Genomic DNA, 20,459 nt, shown 5'->3' on the forward strand with positions numbered 1-20,459 from the left:
GGAACAGTCTAAGAACGCTCAGGAATCTGGAACATTCTAATAGAACTCTCAAAAATCCTAAAATAGCTCTTGTGAATTCGAAACATTCTAAAAGAATTCTCAGGAATCTGGAACAGTCTAAGAACGCTCAGGAATCTGGAACATTCTAATAGAACTCTCAAAAATCCTAAAATAGCTCTTGTGAATTCGAAACATTCTAAAAGAATTCTCAGGAATACAGGGTTAACTTTTGATACTTCTTTTTAAATACTCTCATTACTACCTTTCCCTAGCCCATCGTTGTAAATAGGAATATCTTTGTAATAACTTACTTGGTTACCTTGTGGTACAAATGTAACACGAGTGTGTGTTACATGAGACTATGCTCTTGCCCTAGTTCCATTTCAGTTAATATCTGTTGAATACAATTTACAGATGTTCAAGAAATAAAACTCTCAAGTCCAATCCACTTCAAGTCCAACTTCAATAGAAGAATCAGAGCCTTCCAGAGACGGTCTCACGTCTCTCATGGTCAGTCATTTTGACCTTTCACTAATGATGTTGAAGTACAGATAGGCAACAATAGCTTCGGCTTTTGTAAGGCATCAGTGGAGAAGAAGATTAACAGAAGAGTGAGCAGGATATTGTTTGTTTTTATAATAATGCGATTAATACATGAATAAAAGAAATTCTTTTGCAAAAGTCATTTACAATGTGCAGGTGTTTCATATATTTTTATTCACAGTGTCAACACTGACTGGTTAGTGGCTACTCAAGTGTGCTTCAAGTCCACCGCATTGTAAGGTGTTAGATTGTGTGGTCTAAGGATCTGGGTTAAGACTCCAGGCTCCTCACACATGTGGGTTGAAATCCTATTGCTGCAATAAGAGTTTAACCAGGGCAGGCACATGCTATTGTATCCAAAAACATTCAGGCAAGTATTAAACATGTTTTTCTAAAACAGCAAGAGCATCACTGAATGTTCTGGGCTTCTATTTTGTGCTGCACTTTTCAAGTTTTACTATCTAGATTTTTGCGATGAGGTCCTTACTCGCATTGGTAGCATGACCGAGCGGTCTAAGGTGCTGGATTAAGGCTCCAGTCTCTTCGGAGGCGTGGGTTCGAATCCCACTGCTGCCATAGTGTTCTAGCGGCAAAGTTTTGTTTCTTCCATGCCTTACCAATAAATTGTAAGGGCTGCAGTGGAAATCAAATCTGTTATAGAATGTCTGTCAAGTCCAAACATGCAGGAAACCCATCAGGAGCAATTCTTCCAAACCACATTAGGCACGTGCTTTAAAGTCATTTACAACTTGCATGTTTTTCATGTCTTTTTGTTCATGGTCTCATCACTGACTGGTTAGTGGACTTTCCCACATGCCACTCAAGTGTGCTTCAAGTCCAGTCCACTCCCTTGTAATGTGCTTTTGAGCAGAACCTGCAACTGCTGGAGAATTGATTAAGGTGCTGCTATGTTGGTCTCACCAAGGCTGCAGAGTGACAAGAGTATCCTTGATTTCATGACAGTGGAGCAGTCCCATATGGTCTAGCGGCTAGAATGCCTGGTTCTAACCCAGCAGCACGAGCACGACAGTGGCGCATTACCAAACCAATCCCATATGGTCTAGCGGTTAGGATTCCTGGTTTTCACCCAGGCGACCCGGGTTCAACTCCCGGTATGGGAACATGTCTTTAATGTGCCCACAAGCCAATGTGTTCTTTGTGTTAATCCCACGATGGATTACATAGGGCAAAGTTGTTGGCTGAAGGCAAACATCAGGTAAGGCTAAGCACATGGCATAACGGTTCAGATCAGGACTGTACAGTCTTCAGTGATGAGGATGTACACAAGCAGGCCTGCAATTATGAGCGGCGAGTCAAGGTGGCTGTTTATGTGAAAATCAAATGAGCTTCTTTGAAACAAGGGTGGGTGCATTAAGGGTACGTCTCTTGCCATCTTACAATGCTGTGATTGGAACCCTTCCTTGACTCTCTGTGAATGGTGATCCTGCCTGTTGATCAGTGCTTATGACAAGTTGCATATGGACAATGATGAAACTGAGCCAAGAGCCCATTGTTAATCAGGGTTGATGAACAGGTTTTAACCAGGACAGGCAGATGTTTTTGTGTCCAAAAAGTATTAAACATGTTTTTCTACAACAGTAAGAGCATCACTGAATGTTCTGAGCTCCTATTTTGTGCTGCACTTTTTCAAGTTTTACTGTCTAGAGTTTTGCGATGAGGTCCTCACTCGCAATGGTAGCATGACCGAGCGGTCTAAGGTGCTGGATTTAGGCTCCAGTCTCTTCGGAGGCGTGGGTTCGAATCCCACTGCTGCCATAGTCTTCAGGTTCTTTTCGTGTTTCTTCCATCCCCTACCAATAAATTGTAAGGGCTGCAGTGGAACTCAAATCTGTTACAGAATGTCTGTCAAGTACAATCAAGCAGGAATCTCATCAAGAGCAATTCTTCCAAACCAGGGTGATGTTAGGTGTTGTGCAAGTTTTCCATTCAATAAAGCCTCCAGACAAGCGGTCAGTGGTAGCTAACATTCTTTAATAATAACAAGAACAGAAGCCAAGCTTGGTGAAGGAATGCATCATTGCGGGGCAGACGATGGGCAGAGTCCCTAACTGAGTCTAGCATGGCCTTCAGTTACATACCTCTTACAGGAACTAAAGGCAGTACACAGCTGTTTTCACACCTTTGGTACCCCCACCCCCAAAGAAAGTTTCACACTCCCTTGCTACCTCTTACAGTGGAGAAGGAGACAAAAGACTCCTCCCCCCACTCTGGGTCCTTTATGTGTGAATGCTTCCCTCAAACATCCTGAGATACCATCTGTTACCAGTATGAGTGTGAGAGACATGCTGAAATCCAGTGGCACCAAGGTATTATACAACCACAAAGGGACCATGAGTATGTTAAGCTATTTTCAGATGTGCGCTGCTATTTAACCCTCCGCACCCCATGACAGCAACGGACAGCCAGGAGTTTTTGTAGGTGAATAACATCAACATTTGACAATAATATTGCTCGGTTATGATAGTGAGGTGAGCTGTTGAGGATATCTGTTGGTAGGTGCTGTTCCTGACAATGTAGCTGCTGTTAGCAGAAACTTCTATAAGCTTTGGAGGTAATGCCACCAGACTTGGTCAATTACCCAGAAAACTCTATTGCAATGTGTGACTATAATAAAACTTGGTGTTGCAATGTGTCATTGAGAATTATTTGGAGGAATTTGGAACATCCTAAAAGGATTCTCAGGAATCTGGAACATTCCAATAGAACTCTCAAAAATCCTAAAATAGCTCTTGTGAATTCGAAACATTCTAAAAGAATTCTCAGGAATCTGGAACAGTCTAAGAACGCTCAGGAATCTGGAACATTCTAATAGAACTCTCAAAAATCCTAAAATAGCTCTTGTGAATTCGAAACATTCTAAAAGAATTCTCAGGAATACAGGGTTAACTTTTGATACTTCTTTTTAAATACTCTCATTACTACCTTTCCCTAGCCCATCGTTGTAAATAGGAATATCTTTGTAATAACTTACTTGGTTACCTTGTGGTACAAATGTAACACGAGTGTGTGTTACATGAGACTATGCTCTTGCCCTAGTTCCATTTCAGTTAATATCTGTTGAATACAATTTACAGATGTTCAAGAAATAAAACTCTCAAGTCCAATCCACTTCAAGTCCAACTTCAATAGAAGAATCAGAGCCTTCCAGAGACGGTCTCACGTCTCTCATGGTCAGTCATTTTGACCTTTCACTAATGATGTTGAAGTACAGATAGGCAACAATAGCTTCGGCTTTTGTAAGGCATCAGTGGAGAAGAAGATTAACCGAAGAGTGAGCAGGATATTGTTTGTTTTTATAATAATGCGATTAATACATGAATAAAAGAAATTCTTTTGCAAAAGTCATTTACAATGTGCAGGTGTTTCATATATTTTTATTCACAGTGTCAACACTGACTGGTTAGTGGCTACTCAAGTGTGCTTCAAGTCCACCGCATTGTAAGGTGTTAGATTGTGTGGTCTAAGGATCTGGGTTAAGACTCCAGGCTCCTCACACATGTGGGTTGAAATCCTATTGCTGCAATAAGAGTTTAACCAGGGCAGGCACATGCTATTGTATCCAAAAACATTCAGGCAAGTATTAAACATGTTTTTCTAAAACAGCAAGAGCATCACTGAATGTTCTGGGCTTCTATTTTGTGCTGCACTTTTCAAGTTTTACTATCTAGATTTTTGCGATGAGGTCCTTACTCGCATTGGTAGCATGACCGAGCGGTCTAAGGTGCTGGATTAAGGCTCCAATCTCTTCGGAGGCGTGGGTTCGAATCCCACTGCTGCCATAGTGTTCTAGCGGCAAAGTTTTGTTTCTTCCATGCCTTACCAATAAATTGTAAGGGCTGCAGTGGAAATCAAATCTGTTATAGAATGTCTGTCAAGTCCAAACATGCAGGAAACCCATCAGGAGCAATTCTTCCAAACCACATTAGGCACGTGCTGTAAAGTCATTTACAACTTGCATGTTTTTCATGTCTTTTTGTTCATGGTCTCATCACTGACTGGTTAGTGGACTTTCCCACATGCCACTCAAGTGTGCTTCAAGTCCAGTCCACTCCCTTGTAATGTGCTTTTGAGCAGAACCTGCAACTGCTGGAGAATTGATTAAGGTGCTGCTATGTTGGTCTCACCAAGGCTGCAGAGTGACAAGAGTATCCTTGATTTCATGACAGTGGAGCAGTCCCATATGGTCTAGCGGCTAGAATGCCTGGTTCTAACCCAGCAGCACGAGCACGACAGTGGCGCATTACCAAACCAATCCCATATGGTCTAGCGGTTAGGATTCCTGGTTTTCACCCAGGCGACCCGGGTTCAACTCCCGGTATGGGAACATGTCTTTAATGTGCCCACAAGCCAATGTGTTCTTTGTGTTAATCCCACGATGGATTACATAGGGCAAAGTTGTTGGCTGAAGGCAAACATCAGGTAAGGCTAAGCACATGGCATAACGGTTCAGATCAGGACTGTACAGTCTTCAGTGATGAGGATGTACACAAGCAGGCCTGCAATTATGAGCGGCGAGTCAAGGTGGCTGTTTATGTGAAAATCAAATGAGCTTCTTTGAAACAAGGGTGGGTGCATTAAGGGTACGTCTCTTGCCATCTTACAATGCTGTGATTGGAACCCTTCCTTGACTCTCTGTGAATGGTGATCCTGCCTGTTGATCAGTGCTTATGACAAGTTGCATATGGACAATGATGAAACTGAGCCAAGAGCCCATTGTTAATCAGGGTTGATGAACAGGTTTTAACCAGGACAGGCAGATGTTTTTGTGTCCAAAAAGTATTAAACATGTTTTTCTACAACAGTAAGAGCATCACTGAATGTTCTGAGCTCCTATTTTGTGCTGCACTTTTTCAAGTTTTACTGTCTAGAGTTTTGCGATGAGGTCCTCACTCGCAATGGTAGCATGACCGAGCCGATCTAAGGTGCTGGATTTAGGCTCCAGTCTCTTCGGAGGCGTGGGTTCGAATCCCACTGCTGCCATAGTCTTCAGGTTCTTTTCGTGTTTCTTCCATCCCCTACCAATAAATTGTAAGGGCTTCAGTGGAACTCAAATCTGTTACAGAATGTCTGTCAAGTACAATCAAGCAGGAATCTCATCAAGAGCAATTCTTCCAAACCAGGGTGATAAGATAAGATAAGATAACCTTTATTAGTCCCACACGTGGGAAATTTGTTTTGTCACAGCAGGAAGTGGACAATGCAAAAGTTATGAGGCAAAAATTAGAATACAATAAGAATAAATACAGTACACAGCTGTACAGAATAGAATAAAATAAAATACTATATACAGTAGAATAAAATAAAATAAATATACAATAAGATAAAAATAGAATACAAATACAAATACTATATACAACTGAGTAAAAATACAACGATGACAGAAGGATTATTGCACTTAGTATTATTGCATATGTATGGATGTGTGTGCTTGATCAGTTAAAGTCTTTATTATGGAGTCTGACAGCAGTGGGGAGGAAAGACCTGCGAAATCTCTCCGTCCCACACCGTGGGTGCCGCAGTCTCCCACTGAAGGAGCTGCTCAGTGCTGTCACAGTCTGCTGCATGGGGTGGGAGATGTTGTCCAACAGGGATGACAGCTTAGCCGCCGTTCTCCTGTCACTCACCACCTCCACTGGGTCCAGAGGGCATCCTAGAACAGAGCTGGCCCTTCGGATCACCCTGTTCAGTCTCTTCCTGTCCCCAGCAGAGATGCTGCCGCCCCAGCAGACCACGCCATAAAAGATAGCAGAAGCCACAACAGAGTCATAGAAGGTCTTCAGGAGTTGGCCCTCCACTCCAAACGACCTGAGTCTCCGCAGCAGGTACAGCCTGCTCTGCCCTTTCCTGTAGAGAGCGTCTGAGTTATGAGTCCAGTCCAGTCTATTGTTCAGATGAACACCAAGGTACCTGTAGCTGTCCACAGCCTCAATGTCCATACCTTGGATGTTCAGTGGTTGCAGTGGAGAATGCTTGTGCCTGCGGAAGTCTACCACCAGTTCCTTGGTTTTACTGGCGTTGATCTGGAGGTAGTTCAGCTGGCACCAGTCCACAAAGTCTTGGGTCAGACCTCTGTACTCCTTGTCGTCCCCATCAGTGATGAGGCCGACTATTGCAGAGTCATCAGAGAACTTCTGCAGGAAGCACTGGGTGGAATTGTGGGAGAAGTCTGCAGTGTAGATGGTGAAGAGGAACGGAGCCAGAACCGTTCCCTGTGGGGCCCCCGTACTGCAGACGACCCTGTCCGACACACAGCCCTGAGTCCTCACATACTGTGGTCGGTCGGTGAGGTAGTCCAGGATCCAGGTAGTGAGGTGATGGTCCACTCCAGAGTTCTCCAGCTTATCCTTTAGAACCGAGGGAAGAATGGTGTTGAAGGCACTGGAGAAATCAAAGAACATGATTCTCACAGTGCTTCCAGCGGTCTCCATGATGTTAGGTGTTGTGCAAGTTTTCCATTCAATAAAGCCTGCAGACAAGCGGTCAGTGGTAGCTAACATTCTTTAATAATAACAAGAACAGAAGCCAAGCTTGGTGAAGGAATGCATCATTGCGGGGCAGACGATGGGCAGAGTCCCTAACTGAGTCTAGCATGGCCTTCAGTTACATACCTCTTACAGGAACTAAAGGCAGTACACAGCTGTTTTCACACCTTTGGTACCCCCACCCCCAAAGAAAGTTTCACACTCCCTTGCCACCTCTTACAGTGGAGAAGGAGACAAAAGACTCCTCCCCCCACTCTGGGTCCTTTATGTGTGAATGCTTCCCTCAAACATCCTGAGATACCATCTGTTACCAGTATGAGTGTGAGAGACATGCTGAAATCCAGTGGCACCAAGGTATTATACAACCACAAAGGGACCATGAGTATGTTAAGCTATTTTCAGATGTGCGCTGCTATTTAACCCTCCGCACCCCATGACAGCAACGGACAGCCAGGAGTTTTTGTAGGTGAATAACATCAACATTTGACAATAATATTGCTCGGTTATGATAGTGAGGTGAGCTGTTGAGGATATCTGTTGGTAGGTGCTGTTCCTGACAATGTAGCTGCTGTTAGCAGAAACTTCTATAAGCTTTGGAGGTAATGCCACCAGACTTGGTCAATTACCCAGAAAACTCTATTGCAATGTGTGACTATAATAAAACTTGGTGTTGCAATGTGTCATTGAGAATTATTTGGAGGAATTTGGAACATCCTAAAAGGATTCTCAGGAATCTGGAACATTCCAATAGAACTCTCAAAAATCCTAAAATAGCTCTTGTGAATTCGAAACATTCTAAAAGAATTCTCAGGAATCTGGAACAGTCTAAGAACGCTCAGGAATCTGGAACATTCTAATAGAACTCTCAAAAATCCTAAAATAGCTCTTGTGAATTCGAAACATTCTAAAAGAATTCTCAGGAATACAGGGTTAACTTTTGATACTTCTTTTTAAATACTCTCATTACTACCTTTCCCTAGCCCATCGTTGTAAATAGGAATATCTTTGTAATAACTTACTTGGTTACCTTGTGGTACAAATGTAACACGAGTGTGTGTTACATGAGACTATGCTCTTGCCCTAGTTCCATTTCAGTTAATATCTGTTGAATACAATTTACAGATGTTCAAGAAATAAAACTCTCAAGTCCAATCCACTTCAAGTCCAACTTCAATAGAAGAATCAGAGCCTTCCAGAGACGGTCTCACGTCTCTCATGGTCAGTCATTTTGACCTTTCACTAATGATGTTGAAGTACAGATAGGCAACAATAGCTTCGGCTTTTGTAAGGCATCAGTGGAGAAGAAGATTAACAGAAGAGTGAGCAGGATATTGTTTGTTTTTATAATAATGCGATTAATACATGAATAAAAGAAATTCTTTTGCAAAAGTCATTTACAATGTGCAGGTGTTTCATATATTTTTATTCACAGTGTCAACACTGACTGGTTAGTGGCTACTCAAGTGTGCTTCAAGTCCACCGCATTGTAAGGTGTTAGATTGTGTGGTCTAAGGATCTGGGTTAAGACTCCAGGCTCCTCACACATGTGGGTTGAAATCCTATTGCTGCAATAAGAGTTTAACCAGGGCAGGCACATGCTATTGTATCCAAAAACATTCAGGCAAGTATTAAACATGTTTTTCTAAAACAGCAAGAGCATCACTGAATGTTCTGGGCTTCTATTTTGTGCTGCACTTTTCAAGTTTTACTATCTAGATTTTTGCGATGAGGTCCTTACTCGCATTGGTAGTATGACCGAGCGGTCTAAGGTGCTGGATTAAGGCTCCAGTCTCTTCGGAGGCGTGGGTTCGAATCCCACTGCTGCCATAGTGTTCTAGCAGCAAAGTTTTGTTTCTTCCATGCCTTACCAATAAATTGTAAGGGCTGCAGTGGAAATCAAATCTGTTATACAATGTCTGTCAAGTCCAAACATGCAGGAAACCCATCAGGAGCAATTCTTCCAAACCACATTAGGCACGTGCTGTAAAGTCATTTACAACTTGCATGTTTTTCATGTCTTTTTGTTCATGGTCTCATCACTGACTGGTTAGTGGACTTTCCCACATGCCACTCAAGTGTGCTTCAAGTCCAGTCCACTCCCTTGTAATGTGCTTTTGAGCAGAACCTGCAACTGCTGGAGAATTGATTAAGGTGCTGCTATGTTGGTCTCACCAAGGCTGCAGAGTGACAAGAGTATCCTTGATTTCATGACAGTGGAGCAGTCCCATATGGTCTAGCGGCTAGAATGCCTGGTTCTAACCCAGCAGCACGAGCACGACAGTGGCGCATTACCAAACCAATCCCATATGGTCTAGCGGTTAAGATTCCTGGTTTTCACCCAGGCGACCCGGGTTCAGCTCCCGGTATGGGAACATGTCTTTAATGTGCCCACAAGCCAATGTGTTCTTTGTGTTAATCCCACGATGGATTACATAGGGCAAAGTTGTTGGCTGAAGGCAAACATCAGGTAAGGCTAAGCACATGGCATAAGGGTTCAGATCGGGACTGTACAGTCTTCAGTGATGAGGATGTACACAAGCAGGCCTGCAATTATGAGCGGCGAGTCAAGGTGGCTGTTTATGTGAAAATCAAATGAGCTTCTTTGAAACAAGGGTGGGTGCATTAAGGGTACGTCTCTTGCCATCTTACAATGCTGTGATTGGAACCCTTCCTTGACTCTCTGTGAATGGTGATCCTGCCTGTTGATCAGTGCTTATGACAAGTTGCATATGGACAATGATGAAACTGAGCCAAGAGCCCATTGTTAATCAGGGTTGATGAACAGGTTTTAACCAGGACAGGCAGATGTTTTTGTGTCCAAAAAGTATTAAACATGTTTTTCTACAACAGTAAGAGCATCACTGAATGTTCTGAGCTCCTATTTTGTGCTGCACTTTTTCAAGTTTTACTGTCTAGAGTTTTGCGATGAGGTCCTCACTCGCAATGGTAGCATGACCGAGCGGTCTAAGGTGCTGGATTTAGGCTCCAGTCTCTTCGGAGGCGTGGGTTCGAATCCCACTGCTGCCATAGTCTTCAGGTTCTTTTCGTGTTTCTTCCATCCCCTACCAATAAATTGTAAGGGCTGCAGTGGAACTCAAATCTGTTACAGAATGTCTGTCAAGTACAATCAAGCAGGAATCTCATCAAGAGCAATTCTTCCAAACCAGGGTGATAAGATAAGATAAGATAACCTTTATTAGTCCCACACGTGGGAAATTTGTTTTGTCACAGCAGGAAGTGGACAGTGCAAAAGTTATGAGGCAAAAATTAGAATACAATAAGAATAAATACAGTACACAGCTGTACAGAATAGAATAAAATAAAATACTATATACAGTAGAATAAAATAAAATAAATATACAATAAGATAAAAATAGAATACAAATACAAATACTATATACAACTGAGTAAAAATACAACGATGACAGAAGGATTATTGCACTTAGTATTATTGCATATGTATGGATGTGTGTGCTTGATCAGTTAAAGTCTTTATTATGGAGTCTGACAGCAGTGGGGAGGAAAGACCTGCGAAATCTCTCCGTCCCACACCGTGGGTGCCGCAGTCTCCCACTGAAGGAGCTGCTCAGTGCTGTCACAGTCTGCTGCATGGGGTGGGAGATGTTGTCCAACAGGGATGACAGCTTAGCCGCCGTTCTCCTGTCACTCACCACCTCCACTGGGTCCAGAGGGCATCCTAGAACAGAGCTGGCCCTTCGGATCACCCTGTTCAGTCTCTTCCTGTCCCCAGCAGAGATGCTGCCGCCCCAGCAGACCACGCCATAAAAGATAGCAGAAGCCACAACAGAGTCATAGAAGGTCTTCAGGAGTTGGCCCTCCACTCCAAACGACCTGAGTCTCCGCAGCAGGTACAGCCTGCTCTGCCCTTTCCTGTAGAGGGCGTCTGAGTTATGAGTCCAGTCCAGTCTATTGTTCAGATGAACACCAAGGTACCTGTAGCTGTCCACAGCCTCAATGTCCATACCTTGGATGTTCAGTGGTTGCAGTGGAGAATGCTTGTGCCTGCGGAAGTCTACCACCAGTTCCTTGGTTTTACTGGCGTTGATCTGGAGGTAGTTCAGCTGGCACCAGTCCACAAAGTCTTGGGTCAGACCTCTGTACTCCTTGTCGTCCCCATCAGTGATGAGGCCGACTATTGCAGAGTCATCAGAGAACTTCTGCAGGAAGCACTGGGTGGAATTGTGGGAGAAGTCTGCAGTGTAGATGGTGAAGAGGAACGGAGCCAGAACCGTTCCCTGTGGGGCCCCCGTACTGCAGACGACCCTGTCCGACACACAGCCCTGAGTCCTCACATACTGTGGTCGGTCGGTGAGGTAGTCCAGGATCCAGGTAGTGAGGTGATGGTCCACTCCAGAGTTCTCCAGCTTATCCTTTAGAACCGAGGGAAGAATGGTGTTGAAGGCACTGGAGAAATCAAAGAACATGATTCTCACAGTGCTTCCAGCGGTCTCCATGATGTTAGGTGTTGTGCAAGTTTTCCATTCAATAAAGCCTCCAGACAAGCGGTCAGTGGTAGCTAACATTCTTTAATAATAACAAGAACAGAAGCCAAGCTTGGTGAAGGAATGCATCATTGCGGGGCAGACGATGGGCAGAGTCCCTAACTGAGTCTAGCATGGCCTTCAGTTACATACCTCTTACAGGAACTAAAGGCAGTACACAGCTGTTTTCACACCTTTGGTACCCCCACCCCCAAAGAAAGTTTCACACTCCCTTGCCACCTCTTACAGTGGAGAAGGAGACAAAAGACTCCTCCCCCCACTCTGGGTCCTTTATGTGTGAATGCTTCCCTCAAACATCCTGAGATACCATCTGTTACCAGTATGATTGTGAGAGACATGCTGAAATCCAGTGGCACCAAGGTATTATACAACCACAAAGGGACCATGAGTATGTTAAGCTATTTTCAGATGTGCGCTGCTATTTAACCCTCCGCACCCCATGACAGCAACGGACAGCCAGGAGTTTTTGTAGGTGAATAACATCAACATTTGACAATAATATTGCTCGGTTATGATAGTGAGGTGAGCTGTTGAGGATATCTGTTGGTAGGTGCTGTTCCTGACAATGTAGCTGCTGTTAGCAGAAACTTCTATAAGCTTTGGAGGTAATGCCACCAGACTTGGTCAATTACCCAGAAAACTCTATTGCAATGTGTGACTATAATAAAACTTGGTGTTGCAATGTGTCATTGAGAATTATTTGGAGGAATTTGGAACATCCTAAAAGGATTCTCAGGAATCTGGAACATTCCAATAGAACTCTCAAAAATCCTAAAATAGCTCTTGTGAATTCGAAACATTCTAAAAGAATTCTCAGGAATCTGGAACAGTCTAAGAACGCTCAGGAATCTGGAACATTCTAATAGAACTCTCAAAAATCCTAAAATAGCTCTTGTGAATTCGAAACATTCTAAAAGAATTCTCAGGAATACAGGGTTAACTTTTGATACTTCTTTTTAAATACTCTCATTACTACCTTTCCCTAGCCCATCGTTGTAAATAGGAATATCTTTGTAATAACTTACTTGGTTACCTTGTGGTACAAATGTAACACGAGTGTGTGTTACATGAGACTATGCTCTTGCCCTAGTTCCATTTCAGTTAATATCTGTTGAATACAATTTACAGATGTTCAAGAAATAAAACTCTCAAGTCCAATCCACTTCAAGTCCAACTTCAATAGAAGAATCAGAGCCTTCCAGAGACGGTCTCACGTCTCTCATGGTCAGTCATTTTGACCTTTCACTAATGATGTTGAAGTACAGATAGGCAACAATAGCTTCGGCTTTTGTAAGGCATCAGTGGAGAAGAAGATTAACAGAAGAGTGAGCAGGATATTGTTTGTTTTTATAATAATGCGATTAATACATGAATAAAAGAAATTCTTTTGCAAAAGTCATTTACAATGTGCAGGTGTTTCATATATTTTTATTCACAGTGTCAACACTGACTGGTTAGTGGCTACTCAAGTGTGCTTCAAGTCCACCGCATTGTAAGGTGTTAGATTGTGTGGTCTAAGGATCTGGGTTAAGACTCCAGGCTCCTCACACATGTGGGTTGAAATCCTATTGCTGCAATAAGAGTTTAACCAGGGCAGGCACATGCTATTGTATCCAAAAACATTCAGGCAAGTATTAAACATGTTTTTCTAAAACAGCAAGAGCATCACTGAATGTTCTGGGCTTCTATTTTGTGCTGCACTTTTCAAGTTTTACTATCTAGATTTTTGCGATGAGGTCCTTACTCGCATTGGTAGCATGACCGAGCGGTCTAAGGTGCTGGATTAAGGCTCCAGTCTCTTCGGAGGCGTGGGTTCGAATCCCACTGCTGCCATAGTGTTCTAGCGGCAAAGTTTTGTTTCTTCCATGCCTTACCAATAAATTGTAAGGGCTGCAGTGGAAATCAAATCTGTTATAGAATGTCTGTCAAGTCCAAACATGCAGGAAACCCATCAGGAGCAATTCTTCCAAACCACATTAGGCACGTGCTGTAAAGTCATTTACAACTTGCATGTTTTTCATGTCTTTTTGTTCATGGTCTCATCACTGACTGGTTAGTGGACTTTCCCACATGCCACTCAAGTGTGCTTCAAGTCCAGTCCACTCCCTTGTAATGTGCTTTTGAGCAGAACCTGCAACTGCTGGAGAATTGATTAAGGTGCTGCTATGTTGGTCTCACCAAGGCTGCAGAGTGACAAGAGTATCCTTGATTTCATGACAGTGGAGCAGTCCCATATGGTCTAGCGGCTAGAATGCCTGGTTCTAACCCAGCAGCACGAGCACGACAGTGGCGCATTGTCAAACCAATCCCATATGGTCTAGCGGTTAGGATTCCTGGTTTTCACCCAGGCGACCCGGGTTCAACTCCCGGTATGGGAACATGTCTTTAATGTGCCCACAAGCCAATGTGTTCTTTGTGTTAATCCCACGATGGATTACATAGGGCAAAGTTGTTGGCTGAAGGCAAACATCAGGTAAGGCTAAGCACATGGCATAACGGTTCAGATCAGGACTGTACAGTCTTCAGTGATGAGGATGTACACAAGCAGGCCTGCAATTATGAGCGGCGAGTCAAGGTGGCTGTTTATGTGAAAATCAAATGAGCTTCTTTGAAACAAGGGTGGGTGCATTAAGGGTACGTCTCTTGCCATCTTACAATGCTGTGATTGGAACCCTTCCTTGACTCTCTGTGAATGGTGATCCTGCCTGTTGATCAGTGCTTATGACAAGTTGCATATGGACAATGATGAAACTGAGCCAAGAGCCCATTGTTAATCAGGGTTGATGAACAGGTTTTAACCAGGACAGGCAGATGTTTTTGTGTCCAAAAAGTATTAAACATGTTTTTCTACAACAGTAAGAGCATCACTGAATGTTCTGAGCTCCTATTTTGTGCTGCACTTTTTCAAGTTTTACTGTCTAGAGTTTTGCGATGAGGTCCTCACTCGCAATGGTAGCATGACCGAGCGGTCTAAGGTGCTGGATTTAGGCTCCAGTCTCTTCGGAGGCGTGGGTTCGAATCCCACTGCTGCCATAGTCTTCAGGTTCTTTTCGTGTTTCTTCCATCCCCTACCAATAAATTGTAAGGGCTGCAGTGGAACTCAAATCTGTTACAGAATGTCTGTCAAGTACAATCAAGCAGGAATCTCATCAAGAGCAATTCTTCCAAACCAGGGTGATGTTAGGTGTTGTGCAAGTTTTCCATTCAATAAAGCCTCCAGACAAGCGGTCAGTGGTAGCTAACATTCTTTAATAATAACAAGAACAGAAGCCAAGCTTGGTGAAGGAATGCATCATTGCGGGGCAGACGATGGGCAGAGTCCCTAACTGAGTCTAGCATGGCCTTCAGTTACATACCTCTTACAGGAACTAAAGGCAGTACACAGCTGTTTTCACACCTTTGGTACCCCCACCCCCAAAGAAAGTTTCACACTCCCTTGCTACCTCTTACAGTGGAGAAGGAGACAAAAGACTCCTCCCCCCACTCTGGGTCCTTTATGTGTGAATGCTTCCCTCAAACATTCTGAGATACCATCTGTTACCAGTATGAGTGTGAGAGACATGCTGAAATCCAGTGGCACCAAGGTATTATACAACCACAAAGGGACCATGAGTATGTTAAGCTATTTTCAGATGTGCGCTGCTATTTAACCCTCCGCACCCCATGACAGCAACGGACAGCCAGGAGTTTTTGTAGGTGAATAACATCAACATTTGACAATAATATTGCTCGGTTATGATAGTGAGGTGAGCTGTTGAGGATATCTGTTGGTAGGTGCTGTTCCTGACAATGTAGCTGCTGTTAGCAGAAACTTCTATAAGCTTTGGAGGTAATGCCACCAGACTTGGTCAATTACCCAGAAAACTCTATTGCAATGTGTGACTATAATAAAACTTGGTGTTGCAATGTGTCATTGAGAATTATTTGGAGGAATTTGGAACATCCTAAAAGGATTCTCAGGAATCTGGAACATTCCAATAGAACTCTCAAAAATCCTAAAATAGCTCTTGTGAATTCGAAACATTCTAAAAGAATTCTCAGGAATCTGGAACAGTCTAAGAACGCTCAGGAATCTGGAACATTCTAATAGAACTCTCAAAAATCCTAAAATAGCTCTTGTGAATTCGAAACATTCTAAAAGAATTCTCAGGAATACAGGGTTAACTTTTGATACTTCTTTTTAAATACTCTCATTACTACCTTTCCCTAGCCCATCGTTGTAAATAGGAATATCTTTGTAATAACTTACTTGGTTACCTTGTGGTACAAATGTAACACGAGTGTGTGTTACATGAGACTATGCTCTTGCCCTAGTTCCATTTCAGTTAATATCTGTTGAATACAATTTACAGATGTTCAAGAAATAAAACTCTCAAGTCCAATCCACTTCAAGTCCAACTTCAATAGAAGAATCAGAGCCTTCCAGAGACGGTCTCACGTCTCTCATGGTCAGTCATTTTGACCTTTCACTAATGATGTTGAAGTACAGATAGGCAACAATAGCTTCGGCTTTTGTAAGGCATCAGTGGAGAAGAAGATTAACCGAAGAGTGAGCAGGATATTGTTTGTTTTTATAATAATGCGATTAATACATGAATAAAAGAAATTCTTTTGCAAAAGTCATTTACAATGTGCAGGTGTTTCATATATTTTTATTCACAGTGTCAACACTGACTGGTTAGTGGCTACTCAAGTGTGCTTCAAGTCCACCGCATTGTAAGGTGTTAGATTGTGTGGTCTAAGGATCTGGGTTAAGACTCCAGGCTCCTCACACATGTGGGTTGAAATCCTATTGCTGCAATAAGAGTTTAACCAGGGCAGGCACATGCTATTGTATCCAAAAACATTCAGGCAAGTATTAAACATGTTTTTCTAAAACAGCAAGAGCATCACTGAATGTTCTGGGCTTCTATTTTGTGCTGCACTTTTCAAGTTTTACTATCTAGATTTTTGCGATGAGGTCCTTACTCGCATTGGTAGCATGACCGAGCGGTCTAAGGTGCTGGATTAAGGCTCCAGTCTCTTCGGAGGCGTGGGTTCGAATCCCACTGCTGCCATAGTGTTCTAGCGGCAAAGTTTTGTTTCTTCCATGCCTTACCAATAAATTGTAAGGGCTGCAGTGGAAATCAAATCTGTTATAGAATGTCTGTCAAGTCCAAACATGCAGGAAACCCATCAGGAGCAATTCTTCCAAACCACATTAGGCACGTGCTGTAAAGTCATTTACAACTTGCATGTTTTTCATGTCTTTTTGTTCATGGTCTCATCACTGACTGGTTAGTGGACTTTCCCACATGCCACTCAAGTGTGCTTCAAGTCCAGTCCACTCCCTTGTAATGTGCTTTTGAGCAGAACCTGCAACTGCTGGAGAATTGATTAAGGTGCTGCTATGTTGGTCTCACCAAGGCTGCAGAGTGACAAGAGTATCCTTGATTTCATGACAGTGGAGCAGTCCCATATGGTCTAGCGGCTAGAATGCCTGGTTCTAACCCAGCAGCACGAGCACGACAGTGGCGCATTACCAAACCAATCCCATATGGTCTAGCGGTTAGGATTCCTGGTTTTCACCCAGGCGACCCGGGTTCAACTCCCGGTATGGGAACATGTCTTTAATGTGCCCACAAGCCAATGTGTTCTTTGTGTTAATCCCACGATGGATTACATAGGGCAAAGTTGTTGGCTGAAGGTAAGGCTAAGCACATGGCATAACGGTTCAGATCAGGACTGTACAGTCTTCAGTGATGAGGATGTACACAAGCAGGCCTGCAATTATGAGCGGCGAGTCAAGGTGGCTGTTTATGTGAAAATCAAATGAGCTTCTTTGAAACAAGGGTGGGTGCATTAAGGGTACGTCTCTTGCCATCTTACAATGCTGTGATTGGAACCCTTCCTTGACTCTCTGTGAATGGTGATCCTGCCTGTTGATCAGTGCTTATGACAAGTTGCATATGGACAATGATGAAACTGAGCCAAGAGCCCATTGTTAATCAGGGTTGATGAACAGGTTTTAACCAGGACAGGCAGATGTTTTTGTGTCCAAAAAGTATTAAACATGTTTTTCTACAACAGTAAGAGCATCACTGAATGTTCTGAGCTCCTATTTTGTGCTGCACTTTTTCAAGTTTTACTGTCTAGAGTTTTGCGATGAGGTCCTCACTCGCAATGGTAGCATGACCGAGCGGTCTAAGGTGCTGGATTTAGGCTCCAGTCTCTTCGGAGGCGTGGGTTCGAATCCCACTGCTGCCATAGTCTTCAGGTTCTTTTCGTGTTTCTTCCATCCCCTACCAATAAATTGTAAGGGCTGCAGTGGAACTCAAATCTGTTACAGAATGTCTGTCAAGTACAATCAAGCAGGAATCTCATCAAGAGCAATTCTTCCAAACCAGGGTGATGTTAGGTGTTGTGCAAGTTTTCCATTCAATAAAGCCTCCAGACAAGCGGTCAGTGGTAGCTAACATTCTTTAATAATAACAAGAACAGAAGCCAAGCTTGGTGAAGGAATGCATCATTGCGGGGCAGATGATGGGCAGAGTCCCTAACTGAGTCTAGCATGGCCTTCAGTTACATACCTCTTACAGGAACTAAAGGCAGTACACAGCTGTTTTCACACCTTTGGTACCCCCACCCCCAAAGAAAGTTTCACACTCCCTTGCCACCTCTTACAGTGGAGAAGGAGACAAAAGACTCCTCCCCCCACTCTGGGTCCTTTATGTGTGAATGCTTCCCTCAAACATCCTGAGATACCATCTGTTACCAGTATGAGTGTGAGAGACATGCTGAAATCCAGTGGCACCAAGGTATTATACAACCACAAAGGGACCATGAGTATGTTAAGCTATTTTCAGATGTGCGCTGCTATTTAACCCTCCGCACCCCATGACAGCAACGGACAGCCAGGAGTTTTTGTAGGTGAATAACATCAACATTTGACAATAATATTGCTCGGTTATGATAGTGAGGTGAGCTGTTGAGGATATCTGTTGGTAGGTGCTGTTCCTGACAATGTAGCTGCTGTTAGCAGAAACTTCTATAAGCTTTGGAGGTAATGCCACCAGACTTGGTCAATTACCCAGAAAACTCTATTGCAATGTGTGACTATAATAAAACTTGGTGTTGCAATGTGTCATTGAGAATTATTTGGAGGAATTTGGAACATCCTAAAAGGATTCTCAGGAATCTGGAACATTCCAATAGAACTCTCAAAAATCCTAAAATAGCTCTTGTGAATTCGAAACATTCTAAAAGAATTCTCAGGAATCTGGAACAGTCTAAGAACGCTCAGGAATCTGGAACATTCTAATAGAACTCTCAAAAATCCTAAAATAGCTCTTGTGAATTCGAAACATTCTAAAAGAATTCTCAGGAATACAGGGTTAACTTTTGATACTTCTTTTTAAATACTCTCATTACTACCTTTCCCTAGCCCATCGTTGTAAATAGGAATATCTTTGTAATAACTTACTTGGTTACCTTGTGGTACAAATGTAACACGAGTGTGTGTTACATGAGACTATGCTCTTGCCCTAGTTCCATTTCAGTTAATATCTGTTGAATACAATTTACAGATGTTCAAGAAATAAAACTCTCAAGTCCAATCCACTTCAAGTCCAACTTCAATAGAAGAATCAGAGCCTTCCAGAGACGGTCTCACGTCTCTCATGGTCAGTCATTTTGACCTTTCACTAATGATGTTGAAGTACAGATAGGCAACAATAGCTTCGGCTTTTGTAAGGCATCAGTGGAGAAGAAGATTAACAGAAGAGTGAGCAGGATATTGTTTGTTTTTATAATAATGCGATTAATACATGAATAAAAGAAATTCTTTTGCAAAAGTCATTTACAATGTGCAGGTGTTTCATATATTTTTATTCACAGTGTCAACACTGACTGGTTAGTGGCTACTCAAGTGTGCTTCAAGTCCACCGCATTGTAAGGTGTTAGATTGTGTGGTCTAAGGATCTGGGTTAAGACTCCAGGCTCCTCACACATGTGGGTTGAAATCCTATTGCTGCAATAAGAGTTTAACCAGGGCAGGCACATGCTATTGTATCCAAAAACATTCAGGCAAGTATTAAACATGTTTTTCTAAAACAGCAAGAGCATCACTGAATGTTCTGGGCTTCTATTTTGTGCTGCACTTTTCAAGTTTTACTATCTAGATTTTTGCGATGAGGTCCTTACTCGCATTGGTAGCATGACCGAGCGGTCTAAGGTGCTGGATTAAGGCTCCAGTCTCTTCGGAGGCGTGGGTTCGAATCCCACTGCTGCCATAGTGTTCTAGCGGCAAAGTTTTGTTTCTTCCATGCCTTACCAATAAATTGTAAGGGCTGCAGTGGAAATCAAATCTGTTATAGAATGTCTGTCAAGTCCAAACATGCAGGAAACCCATCAGGAGCAATTCTTCCAAACCACATTAGGCACGTGCTGTAAAGTCATTTACAACTTGCATGTTTTTCATGTCTTTTTGTTCATGGTCTCATCACTGACTGGTTAGTGGACTTTCCCACATGCCACTCAAGTGTGCTTCAAGTCCAGTCCACTCCCTTGTAATGTGCTTTTGAGCAGAACCTGCAACTGCTGGAGAATTGATTAAGGTGCTGCTATGTTGGTCTCACCAAGGCTGCAGAGTGACAAGAGTATCCTTGATTTCATGACAGTGGAGCAGTCCCATATGGTCTAGCGGCTAGAATGCCTGGTTCTAACCCAGCAGCACGAGCACGACAGTGGCGCATTACCAAACCAATCCCATATGGTCTAGCGGTTAGGATTCCTGGTTTTCACCCAGGCGACCCGGGTTCAACTCCCGGTATGGGAACATGTCTTTAATGTGCCCACAAGCCAATGTGTTCTTTGTGTTAATCCCACGATGGATTACATAGGGCAAAGTTGT

At 43.0% G+C, this 20,459-nt stretch overlaps 17 non-coding genes across 17 annotated transcripts; all 17 read left to right on the top strand.

The window, feature by feature from the left end:
* The first annotated feature begins 1,037 nt into the window (after positions 1 to 1,037).
* Positions 1,038 to 1,119, top strand: trnal-aag (transfer RNA leucine (anticodon AAG)). Its single transcript has one exon. It is a non-coding gene; the product is annotated as a tRNA-Leu (tRNA).
* Positions 1,120 to 1,592: 473 nt separating this feature from the next.
* On the top strand, positions 1,593 to 1,664 carry trnae-uuc (transfer RNA glutamic acid (anticodon UUC)). The gene has a single exon. It is a non-coding gene; the product is annotated as a tRNA-Glu (tRNA).
* A 573-nt stretch (positions 1,665 to 2,237) lies between these two features.
* On the top strand, positions 2,238 to 2,319 carry trnal-uag (transfer RNA leucine (anticodon UAG)). The gene has a single exon. It is a non-coding gene; the product is annotated as a tRNA-Leu (tRNA).
* Positions 2,320 to 4,261: 1,942 nt separating this feature from the next.
* trnal-aag (transfer RNA leucine (anticodon AAG)) lies at positions 4,262 to 4,343 on the top strand. The gene has a single exon. It is a non-coding gene; the product is annotated as a tRNA-Leu (tRNA).
* Positions 4,344 to 4,816: 473 nt separating this feature from the next.
* trnae-uuc (transfer RNA glutamic acid (anticodon UUC)) lies at positions 4,817 to 4,888 on the top strand. The gene has a single exon. It is a non-coding gene; the product is annotated as a tRNA-Glu (tRNA).
* A 573-nt stretch (positions 4,889 to 5,461) lies between these two features.
* On the top strand, positions 5,462 to 5,544 carry trnal-uag (transfer RNA leucine (anticodon UAG)). Its single transcript has one exon. It is a non-coding gene; the product is annotated as a tRNA-Leu (tRNA).
* A 3,247-nt stretch (positions 5,545 to 8,791) lies between these two features.
* trnal-aag (transfer RNA leucine (anticodon AAG)) lies at positions 8,792 to 8,873 on the top strand. Its single transcript has one exon. It is a non-coding gene; the product is annotated as a tRNA-Leu (tRNA).
* A 473-nt stretch (positions 8,874 to 9,346) lies between these two features.
* trnae-uuc (transfer RNA glutamic acid (anticodon UUC)) lies at positions 9,347 to 9,418 on the top strand. The gene has a single exon. It is a non-coding gene; the product is annotated as a tRNA-Glu (tRNA).
* Positions 9,419 to 9,991: 573 nt separating this feature from the next.
* Positions 9,992 to 10,073, top strand: trnal-uag (transfer RNA leucine (anticodon UAG)). Its single transcript has one exon. It is a non-coding gene; the product is annotated as a tRNA-Leu (tRNA).
* Positions 10,074 to 13,320: 3,247 nt separating this feature from the next.
* Positions 13,321 to 13,402, top strand: trnal-aag (transfer RNA leucine (anticodon AAG)). Its single transcript has one exon. It is a non-coding gene; the product is annotated as a tRNA-Leu (tRNA).
* Positions 13,403 to 13,875: 473 nt separating this feature from the next.
* Positions 13,876 to 13,947, top strand: trnae-uuc (transfer RNA glutamic acid (anticodon UUC)). The gene has a single exon. It is a non-coding gene; the product is annotated as a tRNA-Glu (tRNA).
* Positions 13,948 to 14,520: 573 nt separating this feature from the next.
* Positions 14,521 to 14,602, top strand: trnal-uag (transfer RNA leucine (anticodon UAG)). Its single transcript has one exon. It is a non-coding gene; the product is annotated as a tRNA-Leu (tRNA).
* A 1,942-nt stretch (positions 14,603 to 16,544) lies between these two features.
* trnal-aag (transfer RNA leucine (anticodon AAG)) lies at positions 16,545 to 16,626 on the top strand. Its single transcript has one exon. It is a non-coding gene; the product is annotated as a tRNA-Leu (tRNA).
* Positions 16,627 to 17,099: 473 nt separating this feature from the next.
* Positions 17,100 to 17,171, top strand: trnae-uuc (transfer RNA glutamic acid (anticodon UUC)). Its single transcript has one exon. It is a non-coding gene; the product is annotated as a tRNA-Glu (tRNA).
* A 562-nt stretch (positions 17,172 to 17,733) lies between these two features.
* Positions 17,734 to 17,815, top strand: trnal-uag (transfer RNA leucine (anticodon UAG)). The gene has a single exon. It is a non-coding gene; the product is annotated as a tRNA-Leu (tRNA).
* Positions 17,816 to 19,757: 1,942 nt separating this feature from the next.
* On the top strand, positions 19,758 to 19,839 carry trnal-aag (transfer RNA leucine (anticodon AAG)). Its single transcript has one exon. It is a non-coding gene; the product is annotated as a tRNA-Leu (tRNA).
* Positions 19,840 to 20,312: 473 nt separating this feature from the next.
* Positions 20,313 to 20,384, top strand: trnae-uuc (transfer RNA glutamic acid (anticodon UUC)). The gene has a single exon. It is a non-coding gene; the product is annotated as a tRNA-Glu (tRNA).
* The last annotated feature ends 75 nt before the right edge of the window (positions 20,385 to 20,459 follow it).

This window comes from Astatotilapia calliptera, chromosome 3 (assembly GCF_964374335.1).
Source record: "Astatotilapia calliptera chromosome 3, fAstCal68.1, whole genome shotgun sequence".
Classification (NCBI taxonomy): Eukaryota; Metazoa; Chordata; class Actinopteri; order Cichliformes; family Cichlidae; genus Astatotilapia; species Astatotilapia calliptera.